This window comes from Bos javanicus, chromosome 13, assembly GCF_032452875.1.
Source record: "Bos javanicus breed banteng chromosome 13, ARS-OSU_banteng_1.0, whole genome shotgun sequence".
Classification (NCBI taxonomy): Eukaryota; Metazoa; Chordata; class Mammalia; order Artiodactyla; family Bovidae; genus Bos; species Bos javanicus.
Window position 1 is genome coordinate 29164093 of NC_083880.1, and position 16110 is coordinate 29180202.

Genomic DNA, 16110 nt, shown 5'->3' on the forward strand with positions numbered 1-16110 from the left:
TGCTGCTGCAGCTGCTAAGTCGCTTCAGTCGCTTCAGTCGACAACTCTGTGCGACCCCATAGGCGGCAGCCCACCAGGTTCCCCTGTCCCTGGGATTCTCCAGGCAAGAACACTGGAGTGGGTTGCCATTTCCTCCAATGCATGAAAGTGGAAAGTGAGGTCGCTCAGTCATGTCCAACTCTTCGCGACCCCATGGACTGCAGCCTATCAGGCTCCTCCGTCCAAGGGATTTTCCAGGCAAAAGTACTGGAGTGGGGTGCCATCGCCTTCTCTGATACATACACTACCATGTGTAAAATGGATGGCTAGTGGGAGCCTGCTGTACAGCACAGGGAGCTCAGCTCAGGGATGACCTAGAGAGGTGGGATGGGGCAGCTGGAGGGAGGTACAAGAAGGAAGGGATATATGTATATATACGGCTGATTTACTTTGTTGTACACCAGAAACTAATACAACATTGTAAAGCAATTATCCTGCAATTTAAAATTTTTTTAAAAATCAATATTTGTTCATTAATTGTAACAAACGTATCATAATAAAGTTAAATGATAATAGGGGCAAACAAGTAGGCAGATTACGGCAAATCTCTTTTTTTTTTTTTGAAACCAAACACAAATAACTTTTTTATTTATGGGGTATCGTTTTACATCAATTACATTAAAACCTAACACCAGTTTGCTGTACTCAAGTTAGGTGGCATAACAGTATTTCAGTTAAGCTGGGAGTCACAGGACTTGCACACGTTTATGAAGGTGATGCAAATACTGACGACACGAAGCATTCACAGTTACAGGTTAGCTGCAGTTCACTGACAGTAACCCCCGAGAGAAATGACTTCATGAAAAGAAGCAACCCACATTTTGGTCTCATTTACAGACACCCGACAATTTAGTTGGTCAATGGATTCTATACATTTATTATACAATATATGAAAGAATAACAGATAAGGCTTATAGAGGTATTTTGGCAGTTGTAAGAGTAAAAACCAAGGGCACAAACTAACTTTTAAAGCTTTCTGTATAAACTTCAAAAGCACTGTTAAGATGGAGGCTGAGAGGCAACAGAAGTCTGTTGTTAATCCAGATCCTAGAAGTCTGTCTAGTGAGCTTTATAAAAACTTAGTTCAGAGGTCATGCTTCATATAAGCTGCACATAACATTATAGAGGGTGATTATGGCAAATCAAATAATGCAATTTCCGACCTACCGCAACAGTCAACATCTAAAAGTTGGATTCTGTTATCACAGAGTATTGCAACGTGGAGGACAAAAGAAAGAAAGGGTGGAGATGTAGGTGATAAAGAAAAACCAGAAAAAGGCGCCCTCATTTACTTATCATTTGCCCATAAATAAGTGCTTGGTGACTGCTCAACTTATGTAACTTAGGGAGATTTTTATGAAAAAATATCTTATTACTTCTGGCTCTTCTTCCCGGCAAATCTCTTTTATAATCTTTCTGTAAATGTAAAATGTTTGTAAATTAAAGACTTTATTTCTAAAAAATAAAAATAAAAAGACATAGACCTGAGAAACTGTGTTCTCTAAAACTATAAATTTCCAGAAACTTTCCTGTCCAAAATCATTTTCAGAAGAATGGAACATCCCGCTGCTAGCTGAGACAGCCCAGTCATCTTGGATACAGATGAAGTAGCCTGAATTTCCAACCCAGGTGCAGAGCCTCAGATAAGGGATTTTGGATACAACCGCCCATGTTTAACACTGTCGTTTGCAAAAAAAATCTGAGTCTGCTCCCTTAGCCCAGGAGGATGCTAATTCCTTTACACACAGCCTTACTTTGCTTAGAAACCACATTGATTTAGTTGAATTTCAGGTAAATCCCACCGTTTTCCCCAGTCCTGACAACCTCATCACCTCCTCTGTGTGATGAGACACTCTGGTTTCCCTGGAGTGCTCTCCCCAACTGTCACAAGTCAATAAACCTCATGGTGGATTACACATTTAGCCCTGGAGGTCTAAACTTTATTTCAGACATTCCAGGGAAAGTGATCCCTGAAAAGGACGCAGGAATCTTGTGGAAGTGGGGAGATTCCATCAGTACCAGAGAAAGGAGGCAATGGCTCCAAAAGTTGTAACACTTGGGGTTCTCTGGGTTTTATATACATACATAATGAAGAAATGTAGAGTAATAGGGAGTAACTTGGATTTTTGAAGTCAGACAGTCCTGGGTGAAACTCTAGTTCTGGATGAAATTGAATTCTGTTTACTAGCTAGGTGTTACTCAACCTGTCTAAGCTTTTGTGGTCTTTATTCTGGGCAGTTTGTGAGGATTCAGTATGATAATACATGAGAAATGCTTATTACAGTTAACTGTCATATTTTAACTACTCAATAATGTTACCTACACCTCTGTGTAAACTACAAATGAATAGGACTAGGAAATGGAAAGAATTACAAAATAAAAATGTCAGCTCTGCTGAGGCTATAGGATCTGGGTGATTTTCCTTTACATCTTGTATTGTTTTCCTCTCTCCTGGGTGTTCAGCTAGACCACGTTTCCCGGGCTCAGTTAATTACTGGCAATTCTGTTATTCCAGTTGCTGGACTCAAAGAACCTGGAGCCATCCTGGATCCCCCCCCTCTCTCCCCTTCCCCCTAATCTAAACGAGTAAATCCTGTTGGCTCTTCCTTCAGTGTCCTACCACTCATCACCCCATTTGCATCCTGATCCCCTCAACCATTATGACTCATCTTGGTTATTGAATCTGCATCCTAACTGGTCTTCCTGCCTGCCTGCCCCCCATAACTCCCTTACAGTGCCACCAGCAGCTAAGAAAATCCTTTTAATATGTAAATCCCACTGTACCCCTTCTCTGCTCCAAACCCTCCAGTGATGCCCACTTCATCTCTTTAGAATAGTTTACAAGGTCCTATGCAAGCTGGTCCTGGTTATTTCTCTGACTTTTTCTCTCGCCCTCTCCTCTTTAATGTGGTTCCTCACCAGCCACCCTAGCTTCTTGGCTCTTCCCTGAAATGCTAAGTGTACTCCCATCCCAGGACCTTTGCACATGCTGTTCCCTCTGCCTAGCACACTATTCTTCCAGATTTTCATGTGGCTCACTCCCTCACTTCCTCAGAGTCTGCCCAAGTGCCATCTTCTCAGAGACACCTGCCTGACCACTATGCACGTACGTGTGCACACACACGCACACACACACACACAAAAGGCAAATCTTTCCATTCTCACCACATCCTGTCTCCCATACTCTACCCTGTTTCCCCCACAGCATCTATTGCCATCCAACATACCACATATTTACCTTTCCATTTGTTTATTTCCTATCTCTGCCACTAGGAAAAAAAGTTTTAACTTGATCAGGGACTGATTTGTGTTCACTGCTGTATCTCCAGTATGTAGAACAAAGGTTTCATAAGGTGGATGTTCGATTAATATATTTTTAATGAGCTGTCTGAATGAGATTAAAGATTTTCACGGGTATAATTAATGCCTGTGTACTGCTGAGCAATAGAGACAATAGCATTATTCCTTTTCATCACATGAAACAAACAGGAGAGAAAGAGTAGGTAACTTTCTCCCAGCCACATCAGGGCCTGGGGCTTTCTACTTACAATGTCTGCACAGAAAAGCAGTGGGCTTTGAAGAATCCCCAGGGGTCATGGACTGGCATGTCTGTTCACCACCCCTACCCCACCCCACACGCACACCTGCATGCATACTGCACTGCAGAAGAAAACCTCCGCAGAGGATGTAGCTGCCTAGCACCAGGCCATGATGAACAGTAGCTGAATCACTGCTATTTGAAGAACTCTGAATCAGCTTGCTCTCTGACTCCACAGAGCTGGGCTTACTGTCTTCAGGTGAGGGTTTAACAGGGAGGCCCAGACCAGCAGCAGCAGCAAGCCCTGGGAATTTGGGAATGCACATTCTTGCCCACCCAGCCCTACTGAGTCAGAAGTTCGGGGAGACTGGGCCCAGCACTATGTGTTTGAACAGGCCGTTAGTGGTAAAGCATCTGCCTGCGATGCAGGAGACACAGGTTCAATACCAGGGTTGGGAAGGTTCCCTGGAAGAGCGAATGGCAACCCATTCCAGTGTTCTTGCCTGGGAAATCCCATGGACAGAAGAACCTGGCAGGCTACAGTCCAAGGGGTCGCAAGAGTCGGACATAATTTAGTGACTGAACCACTACCAGCAGACAATTTTAACACACTCAAGTTTGAGAACCACTGCCTTAGTGGGTAAACAAGAACTATGACACTCTCTAGGTCCATCCACATCTCTACAAATAAAATGGGTAACTAATGAGAACCTACTGTATAGTGCAGGGCATGCACGCGTGCTCAGTTGCTCGTATCCTATTTTGATAAACTGATAAAATTGTCAAGTGCTCTGTTAAGTCTAATATTTAATGCTGATTTGAACATAATGGGATGTATAAAACCAAATGAGGGGAACTAGCTCTCAGGACTGCAGAAACCCTATCGCTTCCCCGTCACTGATCTCTTGCTCACACTTTATTGTTCCTGTTGGGCTGGTGTGAAATGAATTGATAATATTACCAGTTTTTCAAGGAATAGGTTTCTTTGCTGTAATCACAACCACCAAGATTAGTGCCTGAACTAATTGAGTTCCTTCATCAGGCCCTTTAAGAATCACAGGCCAGAGTGGAGACAAGAGGCAGAGGAGGGGGGCGGGCGGGCGGCGGATACACACTACTATATGTAAAATAGATACACAACAAGGACCTACTGTGTAGCACAGGAACTATATTCAATATCTTGCAATAGGACTTCCCTGGTGGTCCAGTGGTTAAGAATCAGCCTGCCAATGCAGGGGACATGGATTTGATTCCTGCTACGGGAAGATCCCACATTCTGCAGAGCAACTAAGCCCATGTGCCACAACTACAGAGCCCATGAGCTGCAGCCATTGAGGATCCCTGTGCTCCAGGACAAGAGAAGCCACTGCAATGAGAAGCCTGAGCCCTGCACCTAGAGAGCCGCCCCAACTCACCACAACTAAAGATAGCCTGCATGCAGCAACGAAGAACCCAACACAGCCAAAAATAAATAAATTTAAATATCTTGCAATAATCCGCAATGGAAAATAATCAGGAAAGGTACATCTGAAACATTTAAAATCAACTACAAGTCAATTTTTAACAATTCACAGGACTAAATGGGCCCTGGAGAGTGAATCATTTTCAGACTCAGAGCTTTGCCCCACCCCCACTCCATCTCAGCTTCAGTAGATGAAAATATGGGACACTATGGGAACAGCATAGAAATATAGGACGTTGCTGAAGTTTGTGGGAGGAAAAACAGAACCTAAGCCTTCTGCCCTAATTACGTGACATTTTTAGCTCATAGTGAACAGAGACTCTTGTGGTTAGTGATGTCATCCATATCCACCCACACTGCTTCTGGACCCAGCAGCCTGTGTTGCTGGAGAATTTCACACAATCCTTTGAGAAAGGCATAGGTTCTCCCTAAAACATCACTTCCTTGCTTGAGTGCCACAATGCCTTTCCATTGCACTGAGAATAAAATCCTAACCCCCTCAACAACAATTAAAAACTAAACAACCCGATTTTAAAAAGGCCTAAAATTTGAATAGACATTTCTCCAAATAAGACTGATAAAAATGGCCAATAAGCACATGAAAAGAGGCTCAAAATCACGAAACATTAGAGAGATGCAAATCGAAAACACGGTGAGATACCATTACTATGGGTACCATTTACTATGGTTATTATTTTTAAAAGAAAAACAAAATTATAAGTGTTGGGGAGAATGTAGAGAAAATGGACTCTTTGCACCTTGCTAGTGGGAATGCAAAACGGTGCAGCCATGGAGGAAACATTATGGTGGTTCCTCAAAAAATTAAACATAGAATTATGATATGATCTAGCAGTTCATCTGGGTATATAGCCCCAAAAATTGAAAGCAGGGACTCAGACATATATGTGTACACTGGTGTTCAAAGCAGCATTATTCACAGTAGCTGAAAGGTGGAACAACCCAAAGGTCCACTGATGGAAGATGAATGGATAAACAGGATGTGTTATATGTGTGCAATGGAATATCATTCAGTCTTTAAAAAAAGAATAAAAGTCTGATATGTGCTACAACATGGGTGAACCTTGAAGATATTACGCTAAGAGCAATAAGCCAGACACAAAAGGACAAATACTATATGAATGCTCTTATAAGAAGTTCCTAAAACCGTGTCAAATTCACAGAGACAGAAAGTAAACCAGTGGTTCCCAAAGGCTAGAGGGAGGGGGAATTGGGTACACAATTTCCGTTTCGGATGACAAAAAAAGTTCTTGAAATGGAGGGTGGTTATGGTTGCACAACAATGTGAATGTATTAAATGCACGAATGATATAGTTACAAATGGTTAAATTGCTAAGTTTGATGTTACGTATATTTTATGACAACAAAAAATTAACAACCCTAGACTGCTCTCGTACTTGGACCCTTGCACATTTCTTCACCACGCTCTCAGTTGCTCCATTCCTGTTCACCATGCTTCAACTACCCTATCCTTTTTTTTTTTTTTTTTTGCAATCATAATATTTATTTTTTCTCTTTTGGATGTACATAAAAAGAGGCCAGTCTATTACTAAAAGAGAAACTAACCTAAGAGTCTGAAGAGTTTAGAAAACATTACTATGCTTCCCCAGTAAGTATTTCAGCCCCCTATTCTTGTTTCAGCTCCTCAAACATGTCAAGCTCTTTCTTACCTCAGAGCCTTGCATGTATCTTTTCCCCTGCCAAAAACATTCTTCCCTCTATTCTTTGCAGAGATAAATCCTTTAGATCCTTAGAAACTATGGTGAAAACTAGCTAGATGGTCACCAATATGAATCTGTTTCCCTTTTCTCCTGAGCACACAGCTATGTCTTACTACCTTGCAATAAGACATGTCAAGCGATTATGCACAAACATAACATACATCACTCACAGGCCAGCTACCCCCAGCTGAAAAAAAACATGATACAGAAGAGCATGGCGACCGTGAAAGTTATGTGTTGAAAACTGAGGAGCTACAACAGAAGGGAACAGGGTTCTTGAATCACTGCCTGGAAAACAGCCACCTGCTGATCAGGAATATTCCCTTTGGATTTTATGTGAGTGAGAAAAAACTCATCTTTGACCCATTATATTGATATATATTTGGATGTTTCAATTATGCTTATAAAACACTACTCTCTCTCTAACACAGATTTCAGAGACGGGTATTCTCCCCTCGAGCAAAGTCAATAAGCCTTCCCTCATTCACTGTGTCACCATATTGCGTCTTGCTCTGTTTTTATAGTTTGTAACTTATTTATTCATCTTAATGTATTTATTTTGGTATGTCTCTCCCAGTAGATAGTAGCCTTCTCTAATACGCAAACTGTGTGTCTTGTTTGCCACTGTATTTCCCAGTGCCTAATACAAACTGAATAAACATTTCCAGCCTGAATGAGTAAGAAAGAAAAGAGAAAGAGAGAGAAAGAGAGAGAAAGAGCAAGAGAGTTCCAGAAAAACATCTATTTCTGCTTTATTGACTATGCCAAAGCCTTTGACTATGTGGATCACAATAAACTGTGGAAAATTCTGAAAAAGATGGGAATACCAGACCACCTAACCTGCCTCTTGAGATATCTGTATGCAGGTCAGGAAACAACAGTTAGAACTGGACATGGAACAACAGACTGGTTCCAAATAGGAAAAGGAGTACGTCAAGGCTGTATATTGTCACCCTGCTTATTTAACTTATATGCAGAGTACATCATGAGAAACACTGGACTGGAAGAAACACAAGCTGGAATCAAGATTGCCGGGAGAAATATCAATAACCTCAGATATGCAGATGACACCACCCTTATGGCAGAAAGTGAAGAGGAACTCAAAAGCCTCTTGATGAAAGTGAAAGTGGAGAGTGAAAAAGTTGGCTTAAAGCTCAACATTCAGAAAACGAAGATCATGGCATCCGGTCCCATCACTTCATGGGAAATAGATGGGGAAATAGTGTCGACTTTATTTTTTTGGGCTCCAAAATCAATGCAGATGGTGACTGCAGCCATGAAATTAAAAGACGCTTAGTCCTTGGAAGGAAAGTTATGACCAACCTAGATAGCACATTCAAAAACAGAGACATTACTTTGCCAACAAAGGTTCGTCTAGTCAAGGCTATGGTTTTTCCAGTGGTCATGTATGGATGTGAGAGTTGGACTGTGAAGAAGGCTGAGCGCCGAAGAATTGATGTTTTTGAACTGTGGTGTTGGAGAAGACTCTTGAGAGTCCCTTGGACTGCAAGGAGATCCAACCAGTCCATTGGGAAGGAGATCAGCCCTGGGATTTCTTTGGAAGGAATGATGCTAAAGCTGAAACTCCAGTACTTTGGCCACTTCATGCGAAGAGTTGACTCATTGGAAAAGACTCTGATGTTCGGAGGGATTGGGGGCATGAGGAAAAGGGGACGACAGAGGATGAGATGGCTGGATGGCATCACTGACTCGATGGACGTGAGTTTGAGTGAACTCCAGGAGTTGGTGATGGACAGGGAGGCCTGGCGTGCTGCGATTCATGGGGTCGCAAAGAGTCAGACACGACTGAGGGACTGAACTGAACTGAACTGAATACAAACTGAATAAACATTTCCTGCCTGAATGAGTAAAGGTCTAAATTTCAGTCTAGGTGTCAGTGGCATCTGTCTATTCTGTTAGACTGTCCTCCACACTCAAAATGTTTCACAGACCATGTCTTTATCCACCCTCTCCTTGATGGTCTCAGAGCTTTTTGAAACTTACACACTCAAAGCCCTTTAACACAGGGTTTTGTAATTGCAATTGACGCAGTAACAGCCTCCTGTCCCCTACAGACAGAATCTCTTCAGAGTATGTTTGCACTCCTAAACTTGAGTACGTAGTAGGCAGTTAAATGAATTGAGTGAACAAGTGAATCTGTCAAGAGAAAGATATGACTCTGATTCTATCTCAAGTCAGAGGCAGAGCACAGAATGCACCATTTGCATAGTTTGGCTTATTCCTGTCTAGACAAGTGTCATGAGTCACCACAATGCAGGACTGGAGTATGGTCTGCAAAGAGCCATGACCTGTGAGGCAGGAGACATGGGCTCAGAACACACAGAGTCCTCAGCTCACTGAGCACCCTGGGCAGCTCACTTTACCTCTAGTGGACTCAAGTCTCCTATCTATAAAGTAGGGGTTTGGGCTAAACAATATTGAAAGACTTTAATTTTTAAATGACATTGCAGTCACCCCTTGGCATATATATGGGATTGGTTCCAGGATCCCTAACTCCAGGGATGCTCAAGTCTCATATAAAACAGTGTATACAGTCTGCCCTCTGTATCCACGGGTTTCACATCTGCAGATTCGATCTTCGGTTAGTTGAATCTGCTGATTCAAAACCCTAAGATACTGAGAGCCAGCTGTATTTAAACCCAGGCAGTCAAAGAGGAAATGGAAAACAATGATTCGGAAACCACTAACCACATATGGTGATGGAGTGCTTGAAATGTCCAGATGGATATAGGCTATAAATAGGAAATGCACACTGGATTTCAAAGGCTTAGTACGAAACAATGTTGTCGTTCTTGTTCTTGTTGTTTAGTAGCAAAGTTGTCTCGACTCTTTTGTGGCCCCATGGACAGTAAGCCACCAGGCCTCTCTGTACATGGGATTCCGCAGGCAAGAATACTGGGTTAGGTTGCCATTTCCTCCTACAGGGGATGTTCCTAACTCAGGGACCAAAGCCGTGCCTCCTGCATTGGCAGGTGGATTCTTTACCACTGAGCCACTAGAAAAGCCCACAATTTCCATATTGATTACGTGTGGAAATGATAATATTTTAGATAAGAAATGAAATATACTATTAAAATTAACTTTATCCATTTTCTTTTTACTTTTCAAAATGTTACTAGAAATGCAAACATTAACACATCACCTTGATGTGTGACATCATCAGAACTGTAATCGTGCTACACCATCCAAATTACAATGCATAAATCACTGATTCTACATCCTCTTCTGAGATCTCCAAACTCATTGCCAAACAAATCCAAAAATGGTTCAGTAACCTGGAAAGAAAATTCATTATAGACATGTTCCCATGTAGATGTGCAATTTCGTTTCATAACCAGTTTGTTTTAGGTTGAAACTATTTGTAAGAAAGAAAGCAGGTGCAGCAATGAAAAAGCTACAAGGCTGAAACAATCTTAAAGGAGACAATTAAAGACAAAGTAAAAAAAAAAGGATCTATTTTCTGGATATGGGGTAGCCCTGTGTGCTCCCCTAAGCCTTAGATGTGTTACTGGAAAGGCAAAGAGAATATCTTTTTGTTTGTTTGTTTCACTCATTTCAAAAATGACCAAAGTGTGAGCTGAGCTGATGGTGGGGCTGGTAGAATTACAGAAAAGAGAAACAGTGATGAGAAGTGTGGGTAAAAACCAGTGTTCATATGAGAAATGAGGAATCTGAGGGAAGAGGAGCAGGACCAGGGAGAGAAACCAGGAGAGCGATTATGGAGTTGGCTTGCAGGATCAGCAACAGCAGCATCACCTGGGAATGTCACAGAAACACAGACTCTTGGGCTGATCCCAAGTGGTTGATACGGGGACCCTCATCGCCTATCTACGACTTTTCATGGAGTCTTGGGAAAACATTCATCTAGGACTGGGGTTTCCAAGGAGCAGGTCTTAAACATTTTTGTGATAGATCCCCAAGCCAGCTATCGTCACACATTCTGTTTCACATAAACCCCAGCCCATAGGGCAGCTGGGGTTACCAAAACGAACGGCGGAGAGGGTTACCTCTTCTGGCTGCTTGGTGTCTTAACTGTCAGCTAAGTCTTCCTTTTAGCTTTCTACCATTCTATTCCCTCCCCAGGGACTTCATCACATCACAGGTAAGACTAATGCATTAAGTTATAAATCTAACACTTTCCAAATGAGTTGCTCACACTCTGTAAACATGATGTTACAAAATAATTTATCCCTGGATGTCTTGTATTTTCCTGGTCTCAGTAATCAAGCACCAGAGGTAACAGGGATGGAGAGAAATACCCAAGCAAATTCATTTTTAATAGAACGAGAGTTGTTTGAATTCTCAATCACACCCTTAACGGAAGTGGAATCTAAGCATAGTGCAAATAGTGGGGGAAAGTGCAAATAGAGAAGCCATGACTTCAGGACGAAAGTCACCTCCTCTGGGAAGTCCTCAGCCCAGTCAGGTCCCCAGTTTTGATTACTTCCCATTCACTCTTCACAACACTTTACACAATGGAAAATTATGAGTGTATGTATAGTTTCTCGTTCTACATAGGTCTCCGCCATCGGGTCCTTGGGAACAAAAACCTTGTGTACATTTTCAGTTCTGTATTTTGTTCATATGGGACACTCAGTGAATATCTGCTAAAGGCATAAACATCCAAGAAGTGCTTCATGATTATGAAATAACTGCAAGATAGTGCTCTAATTTTTTCTGGGTCTGCAGAAGGACTGTGGCCAAGGACAGCAGAGAGGTGAGAGGAAGGGTCAAGGTCCTGAGAGCTTTTGTTCACAACATTTTGTCCACAACAGACATGGGTCAAAAACATGATTGGGAACTGGGGCCAAAACCCCACCTGTCATCAAAGGGGAACGAAGAGATTCTGGGAAAGGAAGCCTTGGGATGTACTTGACTCATAACCAAGAAGGAGATAAGAGGAAAACTCCAGAAGTTGAATTAGGAAAAAAAAAAAAAAAAAACCTTATGGGAAGTTTCCTGAAGCCAAATTAAGGATCAAATTCCTTCCTGAAGTAGGTATAAGTTGGGTCAAGTCCAAGCTGAGTTTCTAAATATTTATTCGATCTTATTTTCCACAGCCGAGTGAACAGTCCTTGCCCATTAAAATGTTGTGATCTGAAAGCCACTCACTTCAGTTTCCAGTGGCCTCTGTCGACACCCCCACTGTTACTCTGTTGGACTCCCGATGCTGAGAATAGAGCATTCACCGATGCTGACTTCTACCACTAATAAACCATGAATCTTCTAATCTGAATCACCAGAACTTTTTAATCTGAAGATACCAGAAGAAGGGAACCTAGGTAGACACACATCAGGAACGCCCCCAGCAAACAGTTATCTATTTTCTCCTCAGATCTACCATCCTAATTGTTCAGCTGGGGACATTACTAGGCCACTTCTCTTGTCCTAAATAAATAAATAAGCTCTGCAGAAATGAACAGATGGAGGAAAATTTCAAAGCAGCACGTGGGCGTTTCAGGCTCAAATCCCATCAACAGATAACAGGATTTATAACAGCCACTCCCACACAGAGCTTTGGAAATTTTAAACTTGTGTGTCATAAGATAGGGTTTCCCCTCCCCCGAACTATCTGCATTGAGTTCAGAGACCTGAGGTTCTTCCGTTTGGGTCAAAACCTCTTTCTCCAAGCTAAACAGTCCACACTGCCACTCAAGAAGTGTGTTAGGGGCTACAGGCTATGCTAAGTCACTTCAGTCGTGTTCGACTCTGTGTGACCCCATAGACGGCAGCCCACCAGGCTCCCCCGTCCCTGGGATTCTCCAGGCAAGAACACTGGAGTAGGTTGCCATTTCCTCCTCCAATGCATGAAAGTGAAAAGTGAAAGTGAAGTCGCTCAGTCGTGTCCCACTCTTAGCGACCCCATGGATTGCAGCCTAACAGGCTCCTCCGTCCATGGGATTTTCCAAGCAAGAGTACTGGAGTGGGGTGCCATTGCCTTCTCCGAGGGGCTACAGGAGTGGAAAGGAAACCCAAAGTGGGCAGCACTGGGTGTGATCATTTATATTGCTTCTTGCTTCTCTCTTTTTCTCCCAGGTACGCGTGCCTGCATGCCAAGTTGCTTCAGTTGTGTTTAACTCTATGTGACCCCACAGACTGTAGCCTGCTAGGCTCATCTGTCTGTGGGATCCTCCAGGCAAGAATACTGGAGTGGGTTGCCATGCTCTCCTCCAGGGGATCTTTCCCACCCAAAGATGGAACCTGTGTCGGTTATGTCTCCTGCATTGGCAGATGGATTCTTTACCATTAGTGCCACCTGAGAAGCCCTTTCTCCCAGGGGCATTGTACAATTTCCGGAGAAGCAGTGGGTTGATTGTGGTAAATTGGAACCCTCACCTTGACTCAAGGGAAAGACGACTACAAGCATGAATGCTCTTGGTAACCCAGAGCACATGGCCACCTTGTTTCAAAAAAAACAAGAGAATCTAGACTCAGGTTAATGTCAAAATATTCAGAGGCACCACCTGGCACTCTAGGGAAAGTATCAGCACAGTGGAGAAACCATGTAGTGAGCAAAGCAGGAGGATCATTCTGGGGCATCCAGGAAAGGATTCTGAGTCACTCCAAAGTATTAATAGATGGAGAAGACCCCAAGAATCTGGCTGGACTGGGAGGGATGTAGTGAGCCCTTGACTAGAAGCCATTATTAGTGAGACCCATATTATATGACTTTCCCCCTTGGAATTGATGAGAGTAGAAACCTAAATCACCCTAATCATTAGTATTAGAGTAGAAAGAAGGGCTCTTAATTTCTTCATTGACTATCCAGAAACTCGGGATACTCAAGGGATTAAAATCCATAATGGACATGACTCATCATTGAAGGAAATCTTTAGGGTTGCCTCTAGCCCCTGGTCTGGGCACAGCCTCATAGTTTGATGCATGGCCCACTGAATCACTGCCCCCAGAAATGGAGAGACAAGTGAAATAGCTTTACGGCCAACTCAGGTGGCCACTAGAGCATGGTAACTGGGACTCAGGCACATCCTAAAACCCAATAAAAATAGCATCCCTGCCACACAGCCATACGTAAATGCATCCATCCTATTTCAGCTTCACCTTCCTCAAAGAAATCTTCCTTGACTTGTCCAACTTTGAGGTCTGCCTGTTAAACATCCCCATAGCACCCAGAATTCCTGTACAGTATTTCTCATACCTGTAATCATGCATTTAATGGTCATAATTTTATGTTTAATGTCTGTTTTTCCTGCTAGATTGAGCTCTGTGATAGTTGAAAGCATGTCTATTTTCCTGTTTTGTCCCTAGAGCATTAAAATTGCATGCTGACTAATTCTGGACTATTAGTCAAGAATAGTGCAGGCATTATTTATTAAATCAAGGGCCCAATGAATAACTGATAGGATCAATTAATCAACAGTATTTCATGACAGAGGAGAGATTATGAGATTCTTTCAAATGTGTAAAGCAATATGATACACACCCTCAGTCACATACCATGAGATCCAAAACGTAACAGAATTTGGTGGGACCGGATGGAGACATTGACCTTGAAAAAGTCCCATAAGAAGCCTCAGTCGAAGGGCGTGCATGTGCTGTGCTAAGTCACTTCAGCCATATTCAACTCTTTGCAACCCTATGGACTGTAGCCCACCAGACTCCTCAGTCCATAGGGATTCTCCAGGCAAGCATCCTGGAGCAGGTTGCCATGCCCTCCTCCAGGGGATCTTCCCAATCCTTGTCAAACCTGGGTCTCTTCCATCCTCTGCACTGGCAGGCAGTTCTTTACTACTAACACCACCTGGAAAGCCCTCGGTTGAAGATAATGAGCCAAAAACTCAACTTCAGTGGTTGTCAAATGCACATTTCTCCAGTTTGGTGTATCTTCAGCAGCTCGAGATAAGCAAAAAAATGTCTTAATATAATTGGTTTGCAGAACTGGATACCTCAGGAGAATTAAGGTATCAACTTTAGCAAACTTCACCTGTAGTTTTAAGAAACCTAATGGGAATTATTCAAGAATTCAGAATGTGCAAGTGACATAGAATTCTAAGGACACAGGAATACTGAAAGAAATCTTCACTCCACACCAATGCATATACACACTATTTGCCAAGCTATTCTGTTACTAAAAATCTAGAACATTATTGCCCTGAGCATGTAAGGTGCTTCTAGTGAGAGCCCTATATTCATTACATAACCTTGACTTTCTACTTGAATTTAGATAAAATCAATCAAGAGTCCTCACTGGACACAGATGGACAATGGAATCATCCACACATATTAACCTCATTGAATTAAGTGAGGTTCTTGTGTTTGATTTAAGAGGGAATATTTGAATTTTCTCAATCTCCCACATTTCCTCAGTGACAGTCTTAGGACCAGGTATCAGTGTCTTGGGTTCTGAGGGCTGAAAGCATCCTGGAAGCATAGGATTCTCATGCAGGTTTAAGAACAAGGCTTGACAGGTCCCATTTTAGCCTTTATACACTCTCCAGGGCTCTCCTATTATCCTATTTCTTGGAGGAGAGACCTCCAAGAAAGACTGGAGTTCTCTACTGTCCTGGAGAGGGAGAGAGCTGCGAAATTATGAGAATTTGTGGTTTTGGACATAAACAAATCCTTATTTTACTTGTATGGCTAACTCTCAAGGAGGAAATTGTGGATTGTGAAATATTTTTCTGAAAAGAGAAATTTAACCTGGTTTATATTACTATAGCCAGTAAAATCATACAGAGGAATTTAGTTATTAGGGAGTAAATTCAATTCCCTATAACAGGGTTTATAAGTTTAAAGGAATAAACATCGTTTTCTTTAATAACTACTTTTAAAGAAACACAGAGATTAACACAGGATAATGATTATAGGTTCTAATCTTGAGTGATAATTATCCAAAAATAAATAACCTCTAAATGAGAGGCCAGATCTTTTTTCCCCTTCTATTTGCCATGAAGTGATGGGACCAGATGTCACGATCTTATTTTTTTGAATGTTGAAATTTAAGCCAGCTTTCTCACTCTCCTCTTCTACCCTCATCAAGAGGCTTTTTGGTTCCTTTTCACTCTTTGCTGTTAAGAGTGGGACCATCTGCATATCTGAGGGTGATATTTCTCCCGGCAATCTTGATTCCAGTTTGTGATTCATCCAGCCTTGGCATTTCACATGATGTACTATTCATGTAGAGGCTTCCCACGTAGCGCTAGTGGTAAACAGCCTGCCTGCCAATGCATGAGACTTAAGAGATGCAGGTTCAATCCCTGGGGCTGGAAGATGCCCTGGAGGAGGAGACGGCAACCCACTCCAGTGTTCTTGCCTGGAGAATCCCATGCATGGAGAAGACTGGTGGGCTATGG

At 42.4% G+C, this 16110-nt stretch overlaps 1 protein-coding gene across 1 annotated transcript in view; it reads right to left on the bottom strand.

The window, feature by feature from the left end:
* Positions 1-10058, bottom strand: part of FRMD4A (FERM domain containing 4A) — a 749223-nt gene extending 739165 nt beyond the window's left edge. Inside the window, exon 1 of the mRNA XM_061436072.1 lies at positions 9942-10058. The gene's annotated coding sequence lies outside the window, so the exon portion shown is untranslated. The remainder of the gene's footprint in view (positions 1-9941) is intronic.
* Positions 10059-16110: the final 6052 nt, after the last annotated feature.